The sequence below is a fragment of the Caloenas nicobarica genome, chromosome 1 (assembly GCF_036013445.1).
Source record: "Caloenas nicobarica isolate bCalNic1 chromosome 1, bCalNic1.hap1, whole genome shotgun sequence".
NCBI classification, from domain to species: domain Eukaryota; kingdom Metazoa; phylum Chordata; class Aves; order Columbiformes; family Columbidae; genus Caloenas; species Caloenas nicobarica.
The window spans coordinates 80106949-80130536 of record NC_088245.1 but is presented as its reverse complement, the minus strand read 5'-3'; the positions used below and the strand labels follow the sequence as shown (position 1 = coordinate 80130536).

General features: G+C 42.3%; 1 pseudogene; it reads left to right on the top strand.

Annotated features, from left to right (window-relative positions):
- Positions 1–23588, top strand: part of LOC135988667 (histone-lysine N-methyltransferase SETMAR-like) — a 104967-nt pseudogene that overhangs the window by 68905 nt on the left and 12474 nt on the right.

Genomic DNA, 23588 nt, shown 5'->3' with positions numbered 1-23588 from the left:
ATCCTAGAGATTTTACTTTTCACTTAACATACAGTTATGGATTTGAAAGACAAAAATATCACTTACATGAAGATGTCTTTAAAAGTAGAGCATATCCTTATAGAAATTAACTCTTTCTTTTGATTGCATATCAGTGCTTGAATCCGGTGTGGATTTCTGAACTTATAGGAGGCTTTGATGTTTTATTGACATTTTTTTAAAGGTGGGACTTTCTGAGAATTAAGCATGCATATTGTATTTTGTGTAGTGGGAACACGATGATTTTTTCCTGTTACCAGTCCTCAAGGAATCTAATTGGGGACTGTTTATCCAGTTTTTATAGTTTCGTTTTAATACTTGCCATGTAATAGCTGTTTTTCAAATGGATTAATTTAACGTAAGTAAAAAGTAAGATGGTCTTTTATGTAAAGAAAGCAAGGACACTCTTTTTTCCACCTCCAAACTGTGCAAGTCCATCCTATGGTGAAGAACACTTTCTGCACAGCTTGCAGTTTTAGGCGGAGTGGAAAATCTGGAAGGTTTGGTCATTCCTCTGCAAAGAGGTCCAGAGCAGCATCTCTCACCATCTTCTGATCCTCTGTTGTCAGCAGTTAGTTTTGCTGTGTGTTTCATTTTTTTTTAAAAAAAGAATCTAGCACTTCTTGATCACAGCCAGTATGAAAATAATACAGATCCCTTAGACTTTTTGAGAACAGGGCTGAGGATTGTGAACAGCCACGTTCCCACCCCTGCACTCATCGTGTGCCACATTTGGCGGACTTACCCCCTTACTCCATCTCCTTTGTCTGCTTCATTCTCTGTTTATATGCAGTGGAAATGAGTGGTAGGTATCTGAAAGTAGAGATATTTGCTGTTGTTTTCCTTTTATTGCTGTAGTTGAAAAAAAGGAAGAGGTTCTTCATTATGTCTGTTGGTCTGAGTTTGAGTAGCAATAAGAACCTGCCCAAAGACTGGGATTCAACTTTTGGATGAACCCATGGGTTAAGTGCCTCTGCACCTCTCAAATACAAGGGTGGAGGAAACTATTACACTGAGAGGTTAAACTGAATTGGAAGTGTGTGAGGCTGCCTATAAAATCATTCCCCACATAGAGGTTATTGTGATGAAGGTGAAGTGGGATGATGGGTTATTCTGCAAGAAGCAAACAAAATTTGAATGTAAGCCGGAGGTATTATCACTCTATATAGAGCCAGGTTTGGATATTTTGATAATAATCTGAGTGGAGTCAGTGAAATAATTTTAGAGGCAGGTGATGCTGAGCTGGGAAACAAGGGTCTCTAATCTGCCAAGTTTTCCAGTAAGCTGCACTTGAAGAAAATGTGGCTGCAGGTGCAACAGAACTTGAACCTGATTGCTGTGTTATTCTCTCCAGAAAACTGACAGTGTATTTTTGCTGCCTTTATTAGCTTTCCTTCCTGATTGGCATAATCTAAAAGAGCTGCAAGAAAGGTAAGAGGAGGTTTTTTGGAGGGGGAAAAAAAAAAAAAGGAAAACATGCTCTCTTGGTGTTTTAGCCACCCACCAACCTTTATCACACTGTGCTTCTAACTTAAAGATGGAATGAAGGAAAAAAAAGCAGAGGTTGAGTGTTTTGGGTGAAGATGCTCAAGGAGCATTGGCTAACAGGTCGAGTTAGATGAGTTTGCTCCTCCTATCAGAAGATATGGGTTTTCATGAACAGAGAAGAATTAGAGGAGGAAGCGAGAGTAATGTATGTGAGATCTGTGCATCTGCTACTTATGCTGGTGTGGTTTTTTGTGTGGTTGGTTTGTTTGTTTTGTTTTTACCCTTTACCCTGTACTTTACAGAAAAACAAATCCTTTGAATGGAGGATGGTATTCTTTTACTCCTTCTTACTAACTGGTCGGTCAGAGTTCCTCAGCATGTGAAAACCTGCAGGCCCCAAAACGAAGTGGTCCTGGCGTAGAAACACAGCCTGGGAACCGCAGAGTAATGCTCAGAGGCTCGATCCGCGATTTGGTGAGATGTGATTTACACCACTGGGAGGATTGAGAAGGTCAGTCTGTGTCCCAAGGGATTCGTGCAGGTGTAATTAGAGAGGCAGAAAGCACAGTTTGTTGCTGAGGAATTGGAGACCATCTCTGAGATTTTTTTTTTCCCCCCCTCCGTGTCCTTTCTGAGACTAGAAAAGGTAATTCAAAATCAGAAAGGAAAAAAGTCTTGAAAGCTTTACAGCTTTTTGTACAAAATTTTCCATTGCATTTGGAATTGCTGGAACATTTAAGTTCCTGTATGTGGGACATGGAAAACCATGCAAAAACATTCCTCTGTAGTTCTGTTAGAGGGAATATGGTGTTTACCACCTCTGGTGATTGCTGCCTGGCTTGGATGAAAGGGGAGGCAAAAAAACAGTGGCTGCAGAGTTCTGCATGCTCTATCTTATTGTCTTTATAGATGGGTCACCAGTGGGAAGTATTTGCAGGATATTATTGCTTAACATTGCTAAATCAAGCTAGGCTGTGTCACAGAAATGAGCTAAGAGAACAATTTCAAATTCAAGTAAAGCCAGAGGTTTGGTTTAGATAAGAGGCCGATACTGCTGCAAACACAGAACTGATTTAGAGCTGAAAAAAGCAGAATTTTTTACTTCAACTGACTCAACATTTTCAGGATGAACAATTTCAGTTACATTTCTGATGTTTCAGGAAGAGCTTTAATGAGAGGAACATTTTTTTTTTTCTTCATGTATACCAGTGCTGGGAAGTGAGCTAATTTTGATCTCGGATACAGTCTCCATTTGGTAGGCTAATAAGGAGTTCATATCGTGGGACCTTAATGCAAACCCACGACTTAATACTGTGTAATTCTGTGGGGTCTGGGCTGTGGGTAGGAGAACAGTTTTCAGTAGTGCTGTTTTAAAAACCTACCAGACACCATTTCACTCAAAACGTCCTGTGTATCACTGGGCTTGATTTATCTGTGGAGTCATCAGAGATGCCTCTGAAAAGGAAACCAACCAGCAGCCACTTTTCATCAAGCCGCTGGACGATATTTTGTGTTGTGTCTTCCCTTACTTTGCATTTAGCTGAGGAGAGCCTAAGCCTTAAGGCAGCGTGAGTACCAGTCCCAATACAAATGTCCACAGCTGAAATGAACATCCATTCAGCTACTGAATCCCTTTTTGGGCTGCTACTCCAAGGAAAAAAAAGTTTAGGTTATCATGGAAAACTTTCTGTGGTATATTGCCTGTTTGCCTGGAAAATACTGAAGAAGTTTTTTGTGTTGTTTGTTTCGTTTTGGTTTTAAAGGCACTCAATTCCTGAAAAAGCCTATTTCTGAGTGATCCCTAGGTCTGAATCTTTTTGAAGATTCAAAAGATTTATACAGTTTGACTAAAGTTCACCTAAGAACCCACATTTTGGGCTTCCTTCTTTGAACTGACAAGAGCCTTTTGAGGATTGCTCATCACACCTGGAAACCAGACAAATTTCCCTCCTCTGTGCTGGAAAGTCCTACACTTTTGGCTTCTCTCCCATTCTGCTTTTAATTATTTTGAATTCCAGCATGCCAAGCCAAGTTTAACTGCTACTTCCCTGCAAGCGCGCTTTATTCTCCGGCTCTCGTGCTGCTGAGCCTGCCGTGGTGTGCAAGTGAGCAGCAGCAGTGTGACAGGGAAGAAGGTTTGTTAAATTAGGATCCTCTTAGTCCCAAAGGAAAAGGGTTACTCACTCTTCCATAGATGAAAAATGACCTCTTCCTCTCCCCTTGCCCCTGAGGGATGTTTTCCTGATATAACAACATGAAAACTTGGCAGGCTCCATGTGTTAGATGACACTGTATGTTGATGAAGAACATTTCTGCGATATCTCAGCAGGGGCAGACAAGATGGTATTTGGAGAGCAAGAAGAAAAGAAATCGGATGGGGGGTAGAAGTGGGTTTGCATGGGTCACACAGGCTGCTGGTTGTAACTTGTAACCTGCCAAGACCCACGTGCGTGACATGGGCCTTTAAAAATGTGTGACGAATACCTCAAATGAGGGACAGGACACCAAAGCGCAGGGGAGGCAAAAAGCTTAGAATGAATGTGGAATTTGCGCCCTTAGTATATAGAGAAATTGTAACCTCGGCCTGAAAAGTTTGTTATTTCTGATGTCCTTAAGCTTACAGGATTAAAAAGTGAGAGTGCCAACATGAGGGGAACAGAGGTAAATTGTTATTCTGAATTATTTATTTGTTAGGAAATGATGCTTGGGTACAATCAAGGATCAAATCTATTTGTGTGGAGCAACGTACCTTCTCAGGCAGAGGGAAAAAAAATGCAGTGGCCTCCGCTGCTGAGCCACAGCAATCAAAACGCAGCTAAACAGAATTGGATATAAAGTTAGGGGTATACTTCATAGTGAAGGAGTAGAGAGCTGTGTGGCTCTCCTACTGGTAGAGAATAATGCTGCTGACAGCAAATACTATTGAGATAATAGAATTTCTATCTTCCATTTTTGTGGAGGGATGAATGAGAGACTGGAAGAGATATTCAGATTTTAATATATATTTAACCAGCTAGATTCACTCCTGGTACAGACCTATTTACGTCAAGTTTCACCTAGTAATTTTTTTGTTTTTCTCCCCTAGATTTGTATCTCTACAGATCTTTCTGTCAGTCATGTCCAATATACTGCATCAGTCTGCTTTCTAACGAAATGCATGATTATGTATGTGGGGAGAAAACATTAACTCCCCACGATCTAGAGCACAGGTGGGTACCCTGTTTCCCCGAAACTAAGACAGGGTCTTATATCAGTTTTTTCTCTGAAAGATGCTTATTTTTAACATGTATAGCTGCCTGGTCACTATTTAAATTGACTTTTTTCATGAACTGTAACTAGGGCTTATTTTTGGAGTAGGACTTATATTTCGAGCATCCTGAAAAACCATGCTAGGGCTTCTTTTCGGGCTAGGTCATATTTTCAGGGAATCACAGAATCACGCAGAATGTTAGGGATTGGAAGGGACCTTGAAAGATCATAGTCATCGAACTGCAACTTTCGAGTATGCATCCCTTTTAACTGTTTTCCGTTGTATTTTTAAAGGAAATTGCCGAAGCACACAGCAACAAAAGGAGCTGAAGGCTCTGGTATCAAGAAGGCACCATGAATATCAGTTTGCGATGCAGAAGGCTGTGCGGGCTGGGGAGCTGCCGCCCTCCGACCCGCGGTGCCAGTGGTGGGATCCACGTGTCCCCCGGCACAGGGCGAGCGGCAGCTGGAGGGCGCACAGCGGGAAGGTGGGGTCGTGTTAATGCCGATTTTATTTACAAAAGTACCCCTCCTTCAGGTGTTATAAAGTGATCACCACAAAAGGCTGCCAATGCCGTTGTGCAGGGGAACGTCCCTGGCAAGAGCATTTCAAGGTGGCGTGTTGTGGAATCTCTCATCATTGAGCAAAGGGGGAGGGAAATTGCAGATGTAGTTCCTGTGAATTTCACAAGTTGAGAGCGCTTCTTTTTTGCTAATAGTTGCTTTAACAGATGTTGATATAGGATTTTGTCCTGTGAGTCCCCTTCTAACCTGGAAGTCGAGGTTTACACATTAGGATTTCCCCGAAATTCCTGACATTTATCAAGTGCTTTTGACATGATAATGGCAAATTGAAGTTTTATTTCAAGTGTGGTTGAAAACCAGATGAACTCTTGCTATCCAACCACATCTGTTGTTTGCTCCTTCCAGAATAAATATTGCAGTTCCTGATGCCGAAACAGCTGGAGGTCTTGCATTCATTTGTTTTCCTTGAGATGAAGTGTGTCCTGTGGGTTTACCTGGTGACACTGCACATGGACTCATTATTTGAGATGGCTAGCTATGGAAAAAATATACTCAGTGCAAGACTTCTAATGCTAGTATTTGCCGCCCTGGACATCTAGAGTAATGTGCCTTGACCACTTTTCCCTAAATGTCTCTAGGTGGATTCAGTTTTTGGAGGTGATGAATATTCCTAATGCCAGTGGCTTTCTACAGGAGACAAATGAGAGCTCTTTAACCAAACCAGCTCATCCTGACATGAAGTAGCACAATGGGAGCTTGGTGCCACTTCAGAATAAGTAACTAAAATAAATTGCAGCAGAGGGAGAGCAGAACGTGTAGTGCATTTCAGCCCCAAACCTACAAAGTTTTTGTTTTGATAATATTATTTTAGGTGATTTGAGGTTTTTCCCCCTCTCTGAGATGACAAACACTGGTATAATTTGCTGTCGCAAATAATATAATGTGTTCATTCCAGCTGTGCGGTGGGTGGGAACATGGGATAAAGGTGAGGGGACAGAGGTGGAGTGGCGTAAACATTTAAACAGTACGCAGTGGTGAAGAAAGGCATCTTTTGTCTGCCTGGTTCTAGCAGAAGTTCTTGCTTGCGCTGCTGAAGATAGCCTGAGAAGATTAGAAGAGGCTCAGCTGGGGCAAGACAAAGGGAGACTGTGTAAAGCAGGATCAAGCCTGTTTGCTTAACGGAGCTCTCTGTCTTCTTGTTGACAGATGTAGCTGGTGCAGTATCAGACCCCACAGGCTCCTCCTCTGGATTGTCAAGTGACAATGGCTGCGGTAGTAAATGACAGTGTAAAGTACTCCATGAATCCTTTATTTGTTTGGCAGTTGTAGCCTGGGATGGGGATTTAATATTGAATGGACTCCAGATTGTCTAAATTGCAATCGCAGTGTTTGTTTAAGCAGTCTGTGGGGACTGCTAAAGCATGTTAACTTTTGCTGCCATCCTTTTTGTGTTGCAAAGTATTGAGGTAGGAAAAAAGGATGAAGGGGATCGGAAAGGAAAAGTTAGTGCTGTAAAAAATGAGGATGCTAGCAGTTCTCCTTAGCTGCTAAGGAGTCATCAAGAGTTTCAGGTCATGGAATTCACATGTAATATGGTGGACAAAAGCCTGCTGTGCTACCTAAATGAGAGCTTTTCCTTTTGCTGGTGCACTAATCTGTCACAGAGTATATGGCACTATCTCAGCTCAGTTAAGATGCTTTCAATGCCAGATCGCAGCTTGTAATGTCAGCGAATACCATGTATAGTAATTTGTACTTTGATAGCATTGTGGCACCTAAAAAAAAACCCCAACAAAACAAAAACAACCCACAACAACAACAAACAAATGCAAACCAAACCCAAAACAAACAAAACATTAAAAACCAAACCAAAACCACAAAACAACCCTCCCAAAACCAAAACAAACCCAACCAAACAAAAAGCCAACAGCAGACCAAGTCCACAAAGCAAAGCAAGAAACTATGTACTGAAGTCATCAAAAATTGCCGAAGTAATCAGCTTTCATTGATTCCTGTTTCAAAATATAAAGGAAAATTCTATCCCCTTTAGGAGCCAGAAGTACCCTGAATGTGGCCTTGCCAGTGTGCGAGCCAGAAAGGTTAGGAAAAAAACAGCCAGATATAATGAATCCTAACTATTTTTAAAAAAGTGTTATTACAAATTCTGAGGCAGAGAAGGGTTTTCTTTAGCAGAAAGGGCCCTTTATGTCATATCATGGCTCAAGACACACGATCACGTTGGAAGTGGTAACAAACATATTCAGTAACAGGTCGCTGCTTGTTCAGTCAATAAAGACCCTTTCTTGCTCTGTGTTTTGCAGGACCCAAAGCCTCAGGTATCTTTGACAGAGCTGTAAACAATTATATGTGGCTATGTGTTTGCACAACCTGATAAAGACGACTTTAATAACCTTGATACTGCATCTGAAGTACAATTCGTCTTTCCTGCATCAGGATTCTCTGCAGCTCCTCTCTCATCTTACTGTCCAATTCAGCTGGTTTTCCCCAGCTACATGCTGATCTGCATCTTCTGTCTCCAAAAAACACCCTCTGAGCACAGTTCTTTATCTTGCCCATCCTGGGGCAGGACAAAGGTGTGAAAATAACTTTTTTTCCTATGTAATATGTGGTTGTTGAGACTTTAGCCCTGGCAAAGAGGGTGTATGTGCAGCTTGTCTGAATATAGTTGTCCGAGTCCTCCCCAGTGAGCTGGGGGTTTTGCAGGAGTATCTTCTCGCTTGCAGAGTTATGGGCGTACAACACTGGTCTGTATTCACTGCCAGCAAGGAGAGGATGCTCTTGTTTCCAGGAGGGGTTTTTTCTCCGAGCACTTTGTTTTCCCTTAAAGCAATCACTTCCTGGAGAAAAGGAGGCTGAAGGGAGACTTCTCACTCTCTACAGCTACCTGAAAGGAGGTCGTAGTATGGAGCATGGAAGGTGTCAGTCTCTTCTCCCAAGTAACAAACAATAGGACAAGAGGGAATGGCCTCAGGTTGTGCCATGGAAGGTTCAAATTGGATATTAGGAAAAATTTCTTCATGGAAAAGGTTGTCAGGCATTGGAACAGGCTGCCCAGGGAAGTGGTGGAGTCACCCTCCCTGGAGGTGTTTAAAAGATGTATAGATGAGGCTCTTAGGGACGTGATTTAGTGCTAGATTTAGGTTATGGTTGGACTTGATGGTCTTAAGAGTCTCTTCCAACCAAAATAATTCTATGATTTTATCTTTTTCAAAGCTAATGGAGTTATTCAGTGGGGGAAGAGGTTGGTAGTAATGACTGGATGTTTCCAGTGGTCTAAGGACCTTAATGTTTTCCAAGGAAATCTTGTCTGTATGAGTTTTGCTGATCCTATGCACTTTGTATGGAAAATACAAAAGCACCCAGGGATGATTATTTAAAACCAAGGAATGTTTTGACTCTTAGTTTCAGAATTGTATTTTTTTTCATTTATTACGCATAAATTTTAAGTGTCCGTTACTGTGCTTCTCTGTGTCTGTGTATGTAAATATAGAATCAAAAAACTGGCCAGGTGACAATTTTTTTAAGGGTTTGTTATTCATAAATCACCAGTCACATCATCCAGACTTGTACCGGATAGTAGGCTACAGTAGCATCAGCTCCAAGAAACCCTGGTTCAGAGAAATATCCCTCTGTGTGAGTACACATTTAAGTACTTCCTAGATACAGATACATTTAAGCGTGTCCTGAAGTGCCCTTGCCATTCAGGGACTAAGAGGAGGTAATCAGTCCTAGTAGGTGGACATAAAATCTTGAAATACAACACAGGCTCTACTTGAAGTTTGGTGGCTGATGGTACTGCAACAGCATCAGTAATGTTAATTCCTGAGTTGCCATCTTTTTTTATCTTAAAACTCTGAAATAGCTGAATTTAATGGCAGACCACAGCTTTTATTTGTAATCACATTGCACATGCTTTCAGAGTTATATGTCTTCAGTACTTAAGCAAGTACTTAAGCAACATTACTTGTTTTTATAATTACTATTGCCATTGTATATAAGGAAAGCTGACAACCAAGATGAAGCATTTTTGAGGTCTGCACCCTCCCTGCTCTGTCATCGAAATTAGTCCTTTCTTTTTTTTATTTTGCTTTTTTTTTTTCTGTGAAGTGCTGTTCCTCAAATGAATGGGGAGAACAAATCCTCCCGTCTTCTGTCCCCTAGCATAGATCTTCTCTTCTTCATCCTCAAACACATGGTGTTCAAGGCTATAAGCAGTAAGTCCCCCCATTCATTCTTTCAATCCCATGGCAATGCTTGTAAGCAGGAAAAAATCTCCCTACCAACCCCAGCAGTAATCTTTCAGCATCAAAAATAGCTGATGGGAATGTGTTTTTAAGAGGTTACTGACCATGATGGGAAAAGGTTGTTTCTGTTTGTGCTTGTCACTAACCCTGTGCGGTGTTTGCTCTCAGAGCCTCTCTGCTTCCGAGTCCTCCCTGGTTGCTGCAGGGCCTTGAGCCATCCCTCACCCAGCAGCTGGGCAGCCGCGACAGCAAAGCCACCGAAGGAAACAGCAGCAGCGTATGGGACAGCAGCTCTGCTGCATCCTCTCCCCCGGCCCACCCAAGGTGCTGGGATTTAAGGTGGCTCTCAGACCCGGCAGTCCAGCCGAAGCGTGAATTTTAGTAATTGCTTGATCATCGAATCATACAGTCATAGGATGTCCCGAGTTGGAAGGGACCCACAAAGATCATCAAGTCCAGCTCCTGTCCCTGCACAGGACAACCCCACAGGTCACACCATGTGTCTGAGGGCCTTGTCCAGTCTCTTCTTGAACACTGTCAGGCTTGGGGCCGTGACACCTCCCTGGGGAGCCTGTTCCAGTGCTCCACCACCCTCTGGGGGAAGAACCTTTTCCTAATGTCCAACCTAAACCTCCCCTGGCACATCTTCCTGCCATTCCCTCGGGTTCTGTCACTGGTCACTAAAGAGACAAGTTCGACACCTACCCTTCCTCCTCCCTCGTGAGGAAGCTGTAGACTGCGATGAGGTCTCCGCCAGGCTGAACACCTCAGTTGATGGACACCTCATTTCTGCTCACACTCCAGTTGTGCGGAGTTGGTCACGCTGGCTGGGCAGGCTGCCCTTCAGTACACGCTCATCTATGTTTTGCTAGCAGCTGGTTGCACAAACGTGGGAAACAACTGCTTTTAAGGTGCATATAAACAAATTACATGGGATTCTCTCTGAAAAAGATATGCCATTGGAATATAAGAATGACAGTGCATCTTACTTGGTAATGTGGGGATGATATTACTCCATTATTACTAATAGCGGGGTATGTGGTATGATATCAATTTTAGATTAAGAATGTACCTAGTGTGTTCAGCAGCAGAGCAATTTTAGGTAACGTTCAATGCTAAGATCCTGACTCAGCAAAAGACGTAAGCCCTGTCTTTAGTTGTGCCAGAGTCAAGCTAAGTGCGTATTAATGTGCTTTGCTGGTCACAAGTAACTAAATTATTCTGACTTTTGTGAGGCTTTGGTATATTCCTTTTATTTTTCCTTTTTAATGGTTATGTTTAAAGAGTTGTGCCAAAGAGATGATAGTGCCAACTATGACTTTTTAATGTGCAGATGACTGACTCAGTGGACCACAAACACTTCTTTGGAGCTGTTATAATCCAGTGCATGAAAGCCTGCCCGGGGATGGAGGGATGCTGTATTTCCCACATTACTGATACAGTGGCTCTATTGTGTTGGAGTGGCCGCTGCGCATGTGTATCGTTTCCATCTGTCTGCTGAGACTCCTTAGGAAACTTGTGATGAGGACTAGTTACTGGGCTTGTGCAGCAGCTGGATCTGAAATACTTGCTTCAGAAACCCGTGGAAGAGCACGAATCACAAGACTGTGAAAAAGAGCAACTCTAATGCACAAATCATCCCCGACTTTCCTTGTCCCATCCTTTTGTGCGCACACATTGATATTTCAGTAAAATAAAATAAAAATAGATCTGATTCATTTTTAAAGTAGCCCAACAGACTATTTTTGAGAATGGTAGCAGTGTTTCAAATAGTTTGTTTAATCTGATAATGCGTTTGTCCTTGTTGTAATCAGTGAATATGAGGAGCTGTAGAGATCAGTGTAGAGCCAGAAAGAACCATCATCTGGGCTGTACATTCTTCCTGCCTGATCTCCTCCTTACGACAGGCCACAAAATTTCAGATTATAATTTTATCATCAAACCTAGAACTGTGCTGTCAGTTCCAATATGTATTTGAGGAGTCCATTACGTAGAAAAGAGTATGTTTTATAGCACTGCGAAATGTGGTTATATAGTAGATCACGAATAGTATCTTGCATTTTATTTAGAGAGAAAATAATGTATTTTACAACTGTGAACTCCAGTGCAGAGCTGACCTTTGGCAAAGCCTATTGCCTGATTGGGAACTGCAATTTTCACCTTCCTCGCTTCCCTCCGCACCCACCCCCCCCCCAACTTGCAGTGTCAGCTTTGAAAATGTTCAATCAATATAAACGTATCACAGGGGTTAAAAGGAATAAGAGTACTACCAGTCTTTCAGCAGTGAGAGAGTTCTGTCATGACAGTTGTGGAATTAATGACTCAAAACTTCATGTGATTGGCTGCTGTTTAAAAAAAAAAATCATGATTTTTGTCGTTCGTGTACCTAAATAAAAAGGGAAAAGAGGACCAATAAAGAATGAACTTAAATTACTCTTAGAATTGTGTTTTAAACAGAAACCAACAATACAAATTTGAGAGGCACTATCATTTTAGAGGAGGATCAGAATGCTGTAAAGAAAAATTAGATGACTTTGAGGAACAGAGGATTAACAGTCAGATAAAACTTTGTAACATAAACAACAAGGTCATTTGGGTAAGGACTAATAACAAAAATGTTTGCTATACCTTGTAATCTCTTCCCTTCTTCAGAGTGAGGGGGAAAGATGTGGACAATTAGGTGATCATAGGATTACTCTGAAACATTAAATGTAATTATGTGAAAAAGGCAATATGAGTGCAGGTTGTGTCAGGTTTGGTACTTCCAGCAAAAGAGGGAAGACAGCCATTGTACAAAGCATGTAGAATATTGTGTACAGCTCCATTTACATGTGTTTAAAGAGGTTCATTTAAACTGGAATGAGTTGAAGAATAGCTACAAAAATTATCTGGGGAACAGAGGGTGTATTTAATGAAAAAGAATAAAGGGTTTGATTTGTTTAACCTAGCAAGATCAAGTAGATACGTGATTTACCTGGTAGTAGAACACCAAAAAAGAGAAGAACAATTTAAGGGATAAGAAAAAAGATATTCGTAAATACAGCGCTCATAAAATTTAGGGTGGGAATTAGAAACCATCTACAGGTAGACTACATCTCTTTTCAAGAGAAGTGCCCCAAAATAGTTCCCTAGAGAGGTCTTACCAGTGATGAACAGAGTGAAGGATTTTCTTCCTGTACTTTCCTGTATAATATGATGATATGTATCCCAGTGTGATGCTGGCCTGTTTCACAATATCATCATGTTGTTGGCTTGCAATTGACTGCAACACCCAGATTCTTTCCCAAAGAAGTGTTCCTTAATCATTTGCTCCCAATCCTGCATTTATGCAGTTAACTGTTCTACCTAATAATAGCTACATCTTCTTGTCCTGATTGCATCCTTTTCAGGCTGCTCCTCCAATTTCCAAGATCATTTTGAATTCCGATTTTGTCTTCCTACTCACAGTCTCTGTCAGTTTGATGTCATCTGCAGATTTCGTAAGAACACTCTTCATTCCAGTGTCCAAGTTGTTACTGAAAATATTGAGTAGCGCCAGATTTAGGGCAGATCCTTGCAGAACGCAGTTCTGTGCATTCTTCCATTTTAGTAATGAACTATTAATAACACATTCTTTGTAACAGTGTGTTGTTTTCCTATCTGTCCTATGATAGCTCCAGCAAGATCATGTGTCTTGAATATCATATATTTTACTTATGTGAAGGTAGTGTCAGGCAGCTTCAAAAACTGAACCACAATCCAACTATGGCAACTACTATGTCTGTGCTCTGCACAGGACTATAAGTAACAGAAGGAAATGGGATTTGTTTAACAATATATTTTCTTGGCTGATCAATACTGATGTGTATTATCTAGCTCCTAGTTACTGCCCACATGCTTACAAAATTTATTTTGTTTTTTTCAGATTTTCTGGAAATTGAAGGTAAACTGAAATTTGTAACTCTCCTAATTTTAATTTCTTTAAATGCAGATATTATTTCAGTCTTTTCTACCTGTCCTTTGCAAGTTTTATGCTAACTGCTCCAGAATTGCTTCAGTTGCTTGCACAAATACTTCAGGTTAAATATTAATATAATCAAGTGTAGCCATTGCAGGTAGCTTAAATATACTGAAATAATTCAAATTGCATTGACCTTTGCCTCAAAATATTTAATTTCATTAGAGTATTTTGACATAACCAAAACTTTCTTGTAGAAATTTTGATTTAGTGAAGACTATTTTTGTGTCAGAAAAGCATAACAGAAAATTCCCGAGCATCCCTAAGAAACATGGAGCGTATGGTAATTTCAGCTTCAGAGCAATTAATATTTTAGATCTATAAAAAATATTTCTGACATTAATGCAAATATTAAAATCTCCTAGTAAAACATATTTAGTAAATATGTGCTGGAATATTAATTGATGCACTTTTCAGCGTCAGGGTCTTTTCACTGCATCTTCCAGACAGACAAAGATGCTGCCCAGCTAGTGCTGCCACAAACCCGATCTGGTGAAACACCTTCTAGGAGTAAGTCTGAGTGCTACTTCACTTCCTAGTGGTTTTGTGTTAAGATCGTCAGCTCCTATCCTGTTATTCAGACTGTTCTGAACTTCAGTATGTTCAAACAACTGGCCAAAGTAATACACATCCTGTAGTCACTCCTCATAGACATCCATCCTTGATCTTTTTGTGTCAAAACCAAATTCCGAGTCAAGATTTAAAAATAAGTAGATAAAAGAATGGCTTCCTCTAGAAAGGGTTTGAGGGCTTTTTATTGTTGCTGCTGTTCTTACCTGCCTATGAGTTCCCAGCAAAGGAGACTGTAACTGGTCCTTGAAAGTTTAAGGCCGAGATGGTTTTGGATTGGAGGGCTCAGGGAGGCTGAGCATCATCCTGGCTGGCAGTTGCGAGGTGATAGTATTGATTTCTGTTCAAAGTACACACGGACGACTGCAGATGTATTCGGCGTCCATTAAGTTTTGAATACAGAGCTTTTAGTTCTCGGTAAGTAGCAGCACGGTGCGTAGGCAGGCTTTGCCCTGGGTTGTTTGTTTTAAGCTTAAGTACAAATAACACTGTGTGGGTCCTTTTAAAATGAATTGACCTTTTGTTAAAGCGAGAGTTGTGCGTTACTTGTTATGGAGTGACTCCATTTGTCCATGCAAATAGGTGCAGAACGAGGATTATATCAGGCTACTGCAAAACTGAGGGGTAGGTCAGATTTAATGGAAATATCAGTCGTTAACCCTTTTACAGTGGCTGCTTGGGGAAATCCTTGTGGATGCAAGTTGTGTTACCTAGCTCTGCTGAGCTGCAAAAACATGATGAGCCTAATGCACATTCTCAACCTAGCAGAGTTTACTTAGGAGTTCTGCAAGGAGACAAACATAGACCTTTTATTTTTCTCTTCACAGAATATGAATCAATTAAGGCTGCTGAGTTCCAGGCTTTTACCATTACTCGTGGTCCTGCTGCTTTTCCACTGCTGTGCCAAGTCAGTGGGGATTAGGTACGGGGTGGGCAAAGGCACAGAATGGGAATCACAATGTGAAAGTATTTTGCCCTTTCTGAATGTAAAAATGAACAGTTTCTTGAACTTGCAATTATAACAGAAAAGGGACTACGTTTTTCACAAACTGTTGGAATTTCCATGTTTCCATGTGATTTGCACAACAACAATAATAAATCTGGGTGGTTACGAGGACATGAATAAGATTAATTTAAAAAGCAAAATGATTGTTCATTTAAAATTATAGTAGCTTTTACAAACAGATAGTGGCAAATAAATAGTAGCTGGAGTTAATATTATTTTAAAGTGCTATCTGCATGATGATTTTTCTACAGCACAGAAATGGGCATGATCTCTGCCCTAAAAAAGCCTGCATATTTTTCACAACAGAATTGAACAGTTTCTTAGGGTTAGGTCAGAGGTGAGGGCTGGACCAAGGAGCAGTCTAAATCAGGTGTCGTCTTGAATAAGATGCTAAAATTAGAAGCCTGAACTGCATCCTTTCTTGAGTGTAAAAACATGTCCTGTTCAGTCCTCAAATTTTGGTGCAAAGTTGGTTTCACATTTCTTTGTTCTGCTGTGCTTGTTGTGTTAAGTGGCAACATTACAATGCATGGAAACTAAAAGCATTGATTGTAAGTTGTAGGAAAATAGAGGGTTTTTGTAAGCACTCCCACCCATCTGGAACTTGCTGCTCCCTTATAATCAGTCACAGAGTGTTAAATAAAGTAGACTTTACTTCACCCTGAACTCTTGCTTTATTCTTCTGTGAACAGTCCAAAATAAGGATTGGATCCCTTAATTAGAACTGAATAACCAATTGGCTTGCATTACCTGCTGGCCTTCAGAGGTCTGTAGCCACTTTTCTATTTCCTTCTGATCATATTGTATTTAATGAAGGGGTTTGCTGGCCAGCTTCCACATAGGGTGCTCACATTCTCGATGACTGCAGTTAGTGTTTTTATTTATAATTTGTGCAGTGCTGCTTTAAATATTTTATTTTCCAAAATGCAAATTATCTCCTTTAGCTTCCCTTTGTGGACGAACCTGTTTGCTTGACTTTCTGTCTGTGTGTCATCCTTCCAACTGACATGTAGCAGTGTGGGATCTCACATTTGGATACTTCTCACTTGGCGTCGTGCTCATCCTTCCACTTACATTTTGAAGAGTAATTTCATATTTTCTTCTCTATCATTTTTTTTGCCAGCATGGATGAGAGCCATTCCTGGAAGGGGGGTGTGCATCAGAGCTGGCACCGAGCGAACCACTGGCACAGGGAAGAGAAGCTGTTCCTGTGTCGAGAAGGCTTGGGCATGTCTAGGTTGTGCCGCCTATTCCACTCTCAGCTCGTTGCCAAAATTCTGTGTGCTCCCTTATGCCAAGACCTATTGAGAGAGAGACTGTCTGTGAGTGTGTGAATTTATAGATATTTAATTAACAATGGAACAGATAATTTCCAGAGTAATTGCCTTACCTAGAGTGAGGGAAGAAAGGGAAGGTATGCGTGCAGGTGGCATACTTTACCCTCGACTAGAACCACAGGTTGATTTCCAACCCGAGTGTGACAGGTGAGGGATTTTGTTTGTTTGTGCTCTGCTTTTTGTTTAGGGGGAAATTTGTGAGGAGTTGTTTGTTTTGCTTAATTGATGCAATACAGGGTTCTTCCAAACCAGCCTCCTCATCAGAAATATTTGTTACGAGAAGCCTACTGTAATAAGGATTTATTGTTTGTAGCTCTGTTAATGTAACGTTTTGGTGAGACTGTGCCACAGATACTCCTCTACATTTGAGCTGAATGTGAATCTTTCAGTCCTAGCTGGTGAGCCATGACTGTTTAGTTTAAGCTCAAGCAGCTTGTGTTTTTAGCTGTAGTTCTTCGTTAGTCATTATGAATGTTAGTCATTACGGTGGCTAAAACTAGACTCTATTTTTTGGCCCCGCTGTGAGAAGGTGAGTCAGGGTAAGACGTTGCGTATAGGTAGGCGGGGTGTGACAGGGACTAATATTTACTGCAGAGTTACTGAAATAGTTTATGTCAGCACGTGTTAGATGAATTTGCTGAAGCTGCTGATTTTTTCTGAAATGCCGACAGGAGACGGTGCTGATTCCAGCCCTGGTGAGCTGGGCAGCTGCTGCACACCCTCCTGCCAGCTGAGACCCACAGCAGTGAGCTGTCACCCCTCCTAAGGAGACCCAGAGACACGGGATCTAGGAGTGGCGCTTAACAGGCATCAGGTATCGGAGACCTGAGCATGTTCCAGGCAAAGTTAACTTACCTCCTGGATCATTTGAGGAGCAGTGATCTACTGACCGCTTCATCCACTGTCCGCAGTCGTCTTCACCATTCAGAAGTTGCTGGTTTTTCTTGTGGGATTTTTATGTAAACTTCAGAATAGTTATATAGTTTTGATGTCATCATTATCTTTTGGGTTACATGGGCGCTTATTGTCTGGAAGACTCAATCTCCATCTTGTCATGATGGTTTTTGCCATCGTAGAAGCCCTGAAGTCCAGGGAGATGTGCAGAGACTTGTGTCTTGTTCTTCGAGTGCTTTCTTTCTGGTACAAAGCTGCTGTAACTCTGTGCGTCTAAGATTTCTGTGCGAGATTTAGCCGCTCTGCTAACACCATGTCAGCTGCCTGTAGTTACTGGTGAGGCAGCATATGACTGTCCTTCCATCACCCCAGCGCTCACCAGAGGTACAAGGATGAGGCAGAGAGGCAAGCGTGGCCGTTTTATTGAGCGCTGTCTGCATGTTCAGCAGCGTGCTTGCCCGTCAGACTGGAGGCACTGGAAAATAAGAACCCTTCCACAGCCCATCCAGACCTCAAGGCCAAGTGAACAAACAGCAAATTAGAGGTCGACTGTGAAACAACTGCATTTTGCAGAACTTCAAAGTGATTTTGAACAGTTGTAGTCTAGTCACTGACTCATCCCTTCCTCCCCCTTTTCACTTTTCCTGCCACTCCATGAACAGCATGTGAAAGCACTGAAAGAAAATAAGAATCTTAAACTCATAAACATACCTGCCTCCCATCTGGCACTCATCCCAGCAGCCTGGTGATCTCCTTAGTTGTCCAGCAGATAGTTGAAAAACAAGAGTCCTGTGAAGATTCGCATGTCACCATATCCCTGCCAGATGGCGGTTAGTAAAACATGGGCAAATTGCATTGGCTCTGCTTCCATCATGACAATCACAACAGAAACACTACAGTGTTGCAACATCGCTATTTTTTAAGCTGGGAAAATGAAGGGACCGTAAAGTAGGGCAATCATGGAACGCTAAACACCACTTAAACCTAATTGCAATGAAGTAAGTAGACTCTGAACGATACAAAGCACTGCTGAAGGCGACCCACAGGTTTTAGCCTCTCACTTTGCGAGTATGGGGATGAGCTTCAGGAAGATGATACTGGGCATATTTGCCTTACCACTCTGAAAAGCTCTTGCCAACTTTATTTCCAATTTTAATCAGTTTTTTACTAAATGACCATTCTTAATTTAATAAGCTTTTCAGTCTTCGGACTTCAGCAACAAGGGAACAGAACTGGACCGTAAGGCTTGATCATGTGTTTTCAAGCCAGGACACCAAGAGACTCGCTATTTCATAAGGATAAGCAATTTGGGGTAACAATGGCATAGAAGAGAGAAAAGCTTCAGCATGAGGTAGGAAGTCAGGATGCTGCTAGTGTCGTGTGCTGCAGTAAAACAATGCCTCGACACCTCAGCTAGAAATTTGCACCCCAAAAGGTAAAGGACAATCTCTGCTCTACCCACCTTGCCATGTAGTGGTCCAATTCAATGCCAATGCGACAACCTCCTGCTGCTGAAAGGGGAAGCCCTGCCCCACCCTGCTTGCAGCCACTCGGTCTCATGCTCTTCCTTGTACCAGTTATGACATTTTTCAGACCCTTTTCTAAGCTGTGACCAAGTAAACGAGCTATTTGAATCTGTGTGCTCAATCCTTGTGTTTCTGGGATGAGAAGCAAGAACCATCTCCCAGACACCACCTTCCAGCTGGTACGGAGAACCATTTTCCCTCAGGTGAGAGGAAGCCGGCTGGCTTTGTGTGGGAGCATGATGTGATGCTTGGGAATCAGAGACCTGGGATGTTGCTCGGGATCCCGTCTGTGCAGATCAGAACATCCCGCAGCAGAGCTCTGGCTTTCTGCACCCCACGGAGCCCGCCAGCACTGGGTGCAGGGATGACCCAGTAACGTGCCTTAGTGTTGGAGGTAGCGAAAGACTCCCATGAAGGGAGTGTGGACCAATTTTTGCTATTGACTTGCAGTGCCGTTAGTGTCCATTCAAGTTGTTTGAATAGCCATCCTTGCCTTCTTCTCCCAGGCCTCTGGCCCCATCCTGAACAATTTGTTTTGCCTGGTATCAGTAGAAAGTCACGAAAGCATTAGAACTTGCAGTGTTATCCAAAGGTGTTTGAGCCTCCGTAGGCATGCTGGTTAGTAGCTAATTTGTGACTGCAGGCTTTCAGCAGGCATTTGAGGTCCTTCTGAACGAACTATTAGGGATAAAAATGCTGTGGGGGATGACTTCGGCAGAAGTGTCTTACAAAACAAAATTCAAGATCAGCCTAAGATAAAGAATTCATTCTGAAAAAGGTACTTACTCTAGTGTTTGGGGATGTTTTAGGCAAAAGTGCCCATTACCTCTGTGCTTATCTGAAGCTGTGAGCAACTTACTTCAGTCCAGTTTCATGGATGAAAGCAAATAAGTGGGGCAGGCTGAAGCTGCATTCCCTGCTCAGAGTAAATGCACTGCTGGCTGGGATGCTGGCAAGGTGTGTGCCTCTGCTGGCTGGAGAATCAGCTTGCTTTGTTGCTTTGGATTCATTTTAGGTCAAGTATGTGAGGAGAGATGGGATTTTTTAGCCCTTTGACTCAAAAAGCAGTTTGGCACTGCAAGGCTGTTCTTCTCTTGGGTACCTTGAGATCCATGGGTTTCAGCAGAGCTGCGATGACTAGCGCAGATCCTGACCCACCTTTTACAAGTTAACATACTGTGTACTTAATGGCACCAGACAACGATCCACAAATCCTTCTACAAGCAGCAGAGGAATTGATGTTTGGTATTCAGCATTTATATATTTGTTTGTGTTCAGCTTGCTTTCCTCCAACTGTGGATGTATTTCACATTTCTGGACTGCTTGTTCTGCTGAGCAACCAGAGAAAGACTGAAAATCTTGAGCAACATTAAAAAAAATCTTGTATCAATTTTGGTAACTGTTTGGTTTTTTTTCCCCTTGAATTTATGATCTAAATTACCTGGCAATGTTCTGTTTCAATTGATAACATTAGCAATACTAGCTTGGCTTGAATATGTATCCAAGAGCTATTCCATAGCAGCAGTTCAGCTTATTGCTGGCTGAAGGAAAACAGGGGATCTCCTCCAAACCAAAACTTCTTACATCACATCTTAATTGCTTACCATTTCTCCCTTCTCCCTTTTATTCTCTTTTCTTGACCTGAAGCCTTATCCTCTTCTCTCACCGTTGCTCTTAAACGTGCCTGTTCCCCTCAGGCTTTGACCTTACGCAGGCAGTAAGAGCAAAGCCATGTTATTTGGAGTGAAGTAACACCAGTAGTCAGGAAGGAACAATGTAGTTCAGGCCAGATAAAATAAATCTCGCATTTCCTGTCAAGAAACTGGGCCAAAAGCAATGATGAGAGACAGAGGGGGCAAACCACGCGGCTCAAAACTAGAGACATATGGCTTAGAAACAACCGCAACCCTCGTTGAAAAGCAGAAAACAAAAAGCAAAGGCATCAGATGAAAGAGAAATAATACCAGCTCCTCGGCAATAAAAACCACATGATGTGGGGTCTAGCCAGCTTCCAAACCCATTGCATGTGTGGCACAAGCGGGGTCTGAATTTCCTGCTACTGTACAAGATATTAATTGTCCTTGGATTAATTTATGTAATTGATGTTTTGTGTTGTAAATCAGAGAGCTGATCTTTTTCTTACTGACTTGTTTCTTCACCAAACTCCCTTCCAGACCCAAAGAGGCGCACTGATTAGAAGTTGTTGCTACTTTTATTGCGTTTTAGTAACTCTCCAGCTGGTTTGCGTAGTACTGAAAATTTCAAAAGTATACATGTTTTGTACTGTGAGTCCCTTATTCCAACAGTCCACTGTTCCTCCAGCAGCGCTGCTGCAACTAGATATTAATGAGTATATGGGTAAATGGTTCAGGGTCTGTCCCCAAAACAGTGAGAGTTTTGAGCGTGTTTATTTATAGAAAAAGTTCTGTAGTATGCAGCCAAACTACAGAGTTAGGATTTGGAGGTTTTTTTATATTTTCTTTCTGGGAAGGATATTGATGTGTGTGGAGACTGATGTCATCTGAGGAGCATCCCAACAAGGCAGAAAGTGAGGGTGGTGGCCAGGCCTCTTTGGGATGGTTCCCACAGGGGCCGGTGTTGGATCCTGATCAGTTTGGGAGACTGAACCAAAAGCAACGCACCAGGTGGTGTGAGAATGTTTAAACAGACGTAGCGCTTTTCATTTTCAAAGTACTGTGCAAAGATGAACTAATTAGGTTGTTTTTCCTCCTTCTTAGGAAGAGTTTGCAAAGGAGTGGTCAGGGAACAACTGGGGATATGATTTATTAAGTGCTGAAATGCTTTGTATAAAGTCCCTCACAGGAGGCCATTAGGAAAATGTGGTTGCTTTAGGATGTAAAGAAAAGTCCTTTTCGGTGAAAAGGCAGGAAGCAAAGACCAGTCAGTTTTATTATGGACAAAGATAACATTTGAGCGCCTCAGTTTTAAGTGCTGAGAGTTCAAAATGGGTCCTGACAATGTACTAGAGAGGCAAGATTTTCTGTCATGAAACATATATGGATGAATTCAATACAAAGAGACAAAGAGGGGAGATTTGTGAAGCACTCTGGGAGAATTTGTCTGTTTTCAGGAGTCAAGCTGAATGGGTGCAGAAGAGACTGGCAGGATGGAACTCCTTCTCCTGTCCTCCTAGAAGGAGGTTAGGCATTGTCTTGAGGAGGGCATATTGCACACCTGCCTTCTGATTTAAAAAAAATAAAATAAAGCCCTGAGAAGGCGGCATGAAAAGGATACAAAAGGAAGGGGCTGTTTGGAGCAGGAGTAACTTAGGCTAGAAATCAGGAGAAGCAGTGCGTGAACACGTAGCGGACGAGTCTCTGTGTTCCGTTCTGCTCTGCGGGGATGGCGAGCGTACCCCGTGGGGTGCAGCGTGCTCCCGGGGTGCTGGTGGGGCTGCCCCTCGCCTGGGCAGCCCGGGCAGGGGGAGCGCACAGGGCTTGTGCTCAGCGCAGTCCCGCCGCAGCCGGTCCCGGTCCCGTGGGCTTGCCTGTGCAGACAAGCCCAGGGTTTGATCAGCGCCGAAGCGAACATCCCTGACGGAAAGCTTAACTGCTCTGACACAAAAACTCCAGCCACGGAGTTGTCTAGCAGGATATCAAATAGCAATATATTCAACCAGTGAACCACTGTGTTAGAGCAACACATCTTCAAAACAAACTGAGCACGCCCTGCAGGTATCCTTGTTTCTGGGTATTTCTGAAAGCTCTCCTCACTCCCTTAACCCTTTCAGGTGCTGTACCTCCAGCACAGATGGAGAACTTGCACAGAGGCATGCCCTTTGCCTGGTTCAACGTGATAACTGCATTGTGCTGGGCGGATTTTCTTTGCAGCTTTAACGGGATGGAGTTGCCTGCTCATTTCCCAATGCTATGTGTTTTGAGCTAGAGGGGGAGAAGGAAGGGAGGAGATGTTTTAATGGGGAGTGATATACAAATGCCAGACATGGTATTTGTATTAATACTTCTGTAAAGTTCTCTGCCACTTATGAAATATAATGTAAAAAATGGTTCAGTGATGATAACTGAACGCTCAAAAATGAGGATGTTAAAATTTCCATTTCATTGCAATAAAACAAATAAGGAACCATTGGACAATTGGTTTATATTAATAGCTGCTTTTAGGAAAAGAATAATCCAAATTTCCAGACAAAGCTATGGATAGGTCAGAGAAATTCGCATGTTTTAGCAGGGCCTGTTGTGACAAGACAAAGGGTAATGGTTTTAAACTAAAAGAGAGGAGATTCAGGCTAGACATGAGGAAGACATTTTTACAACGAGGTTGGCGAAACACTGGCACAGGTTGCCCAGAGAGGTGGTAGATGCCCCATCCCTGGAGACATCTCAGGCCAGGCTGGACGGGGCTCTGAGCAACCTGATCTAGTTGAAGATGTCCCTGCTCATTGCAGGGGAGTTGGGACTAGGTGACCCTTGAAGGTCCTTTCCAACCCAAACTATTCTGTGATTCTGTGTGCATAAGTGTACTGTAGGAGGGATTGAGCATGAAATCATCACACCATGTAACCTCATCTAAATTAGGTACCTAAATTAGGAGACAAAGACATCTGTGCAGTCAATGGAGACAGGCAGGATCATCCAAAGGGGGCTTCAGAACAGCCGTGCTAGGAACCTCTGCTGACTCTGTGAGTAGTTAGATGCCTCAAGTTAAGTGGTACAAATACCCTCATGGGTGCCT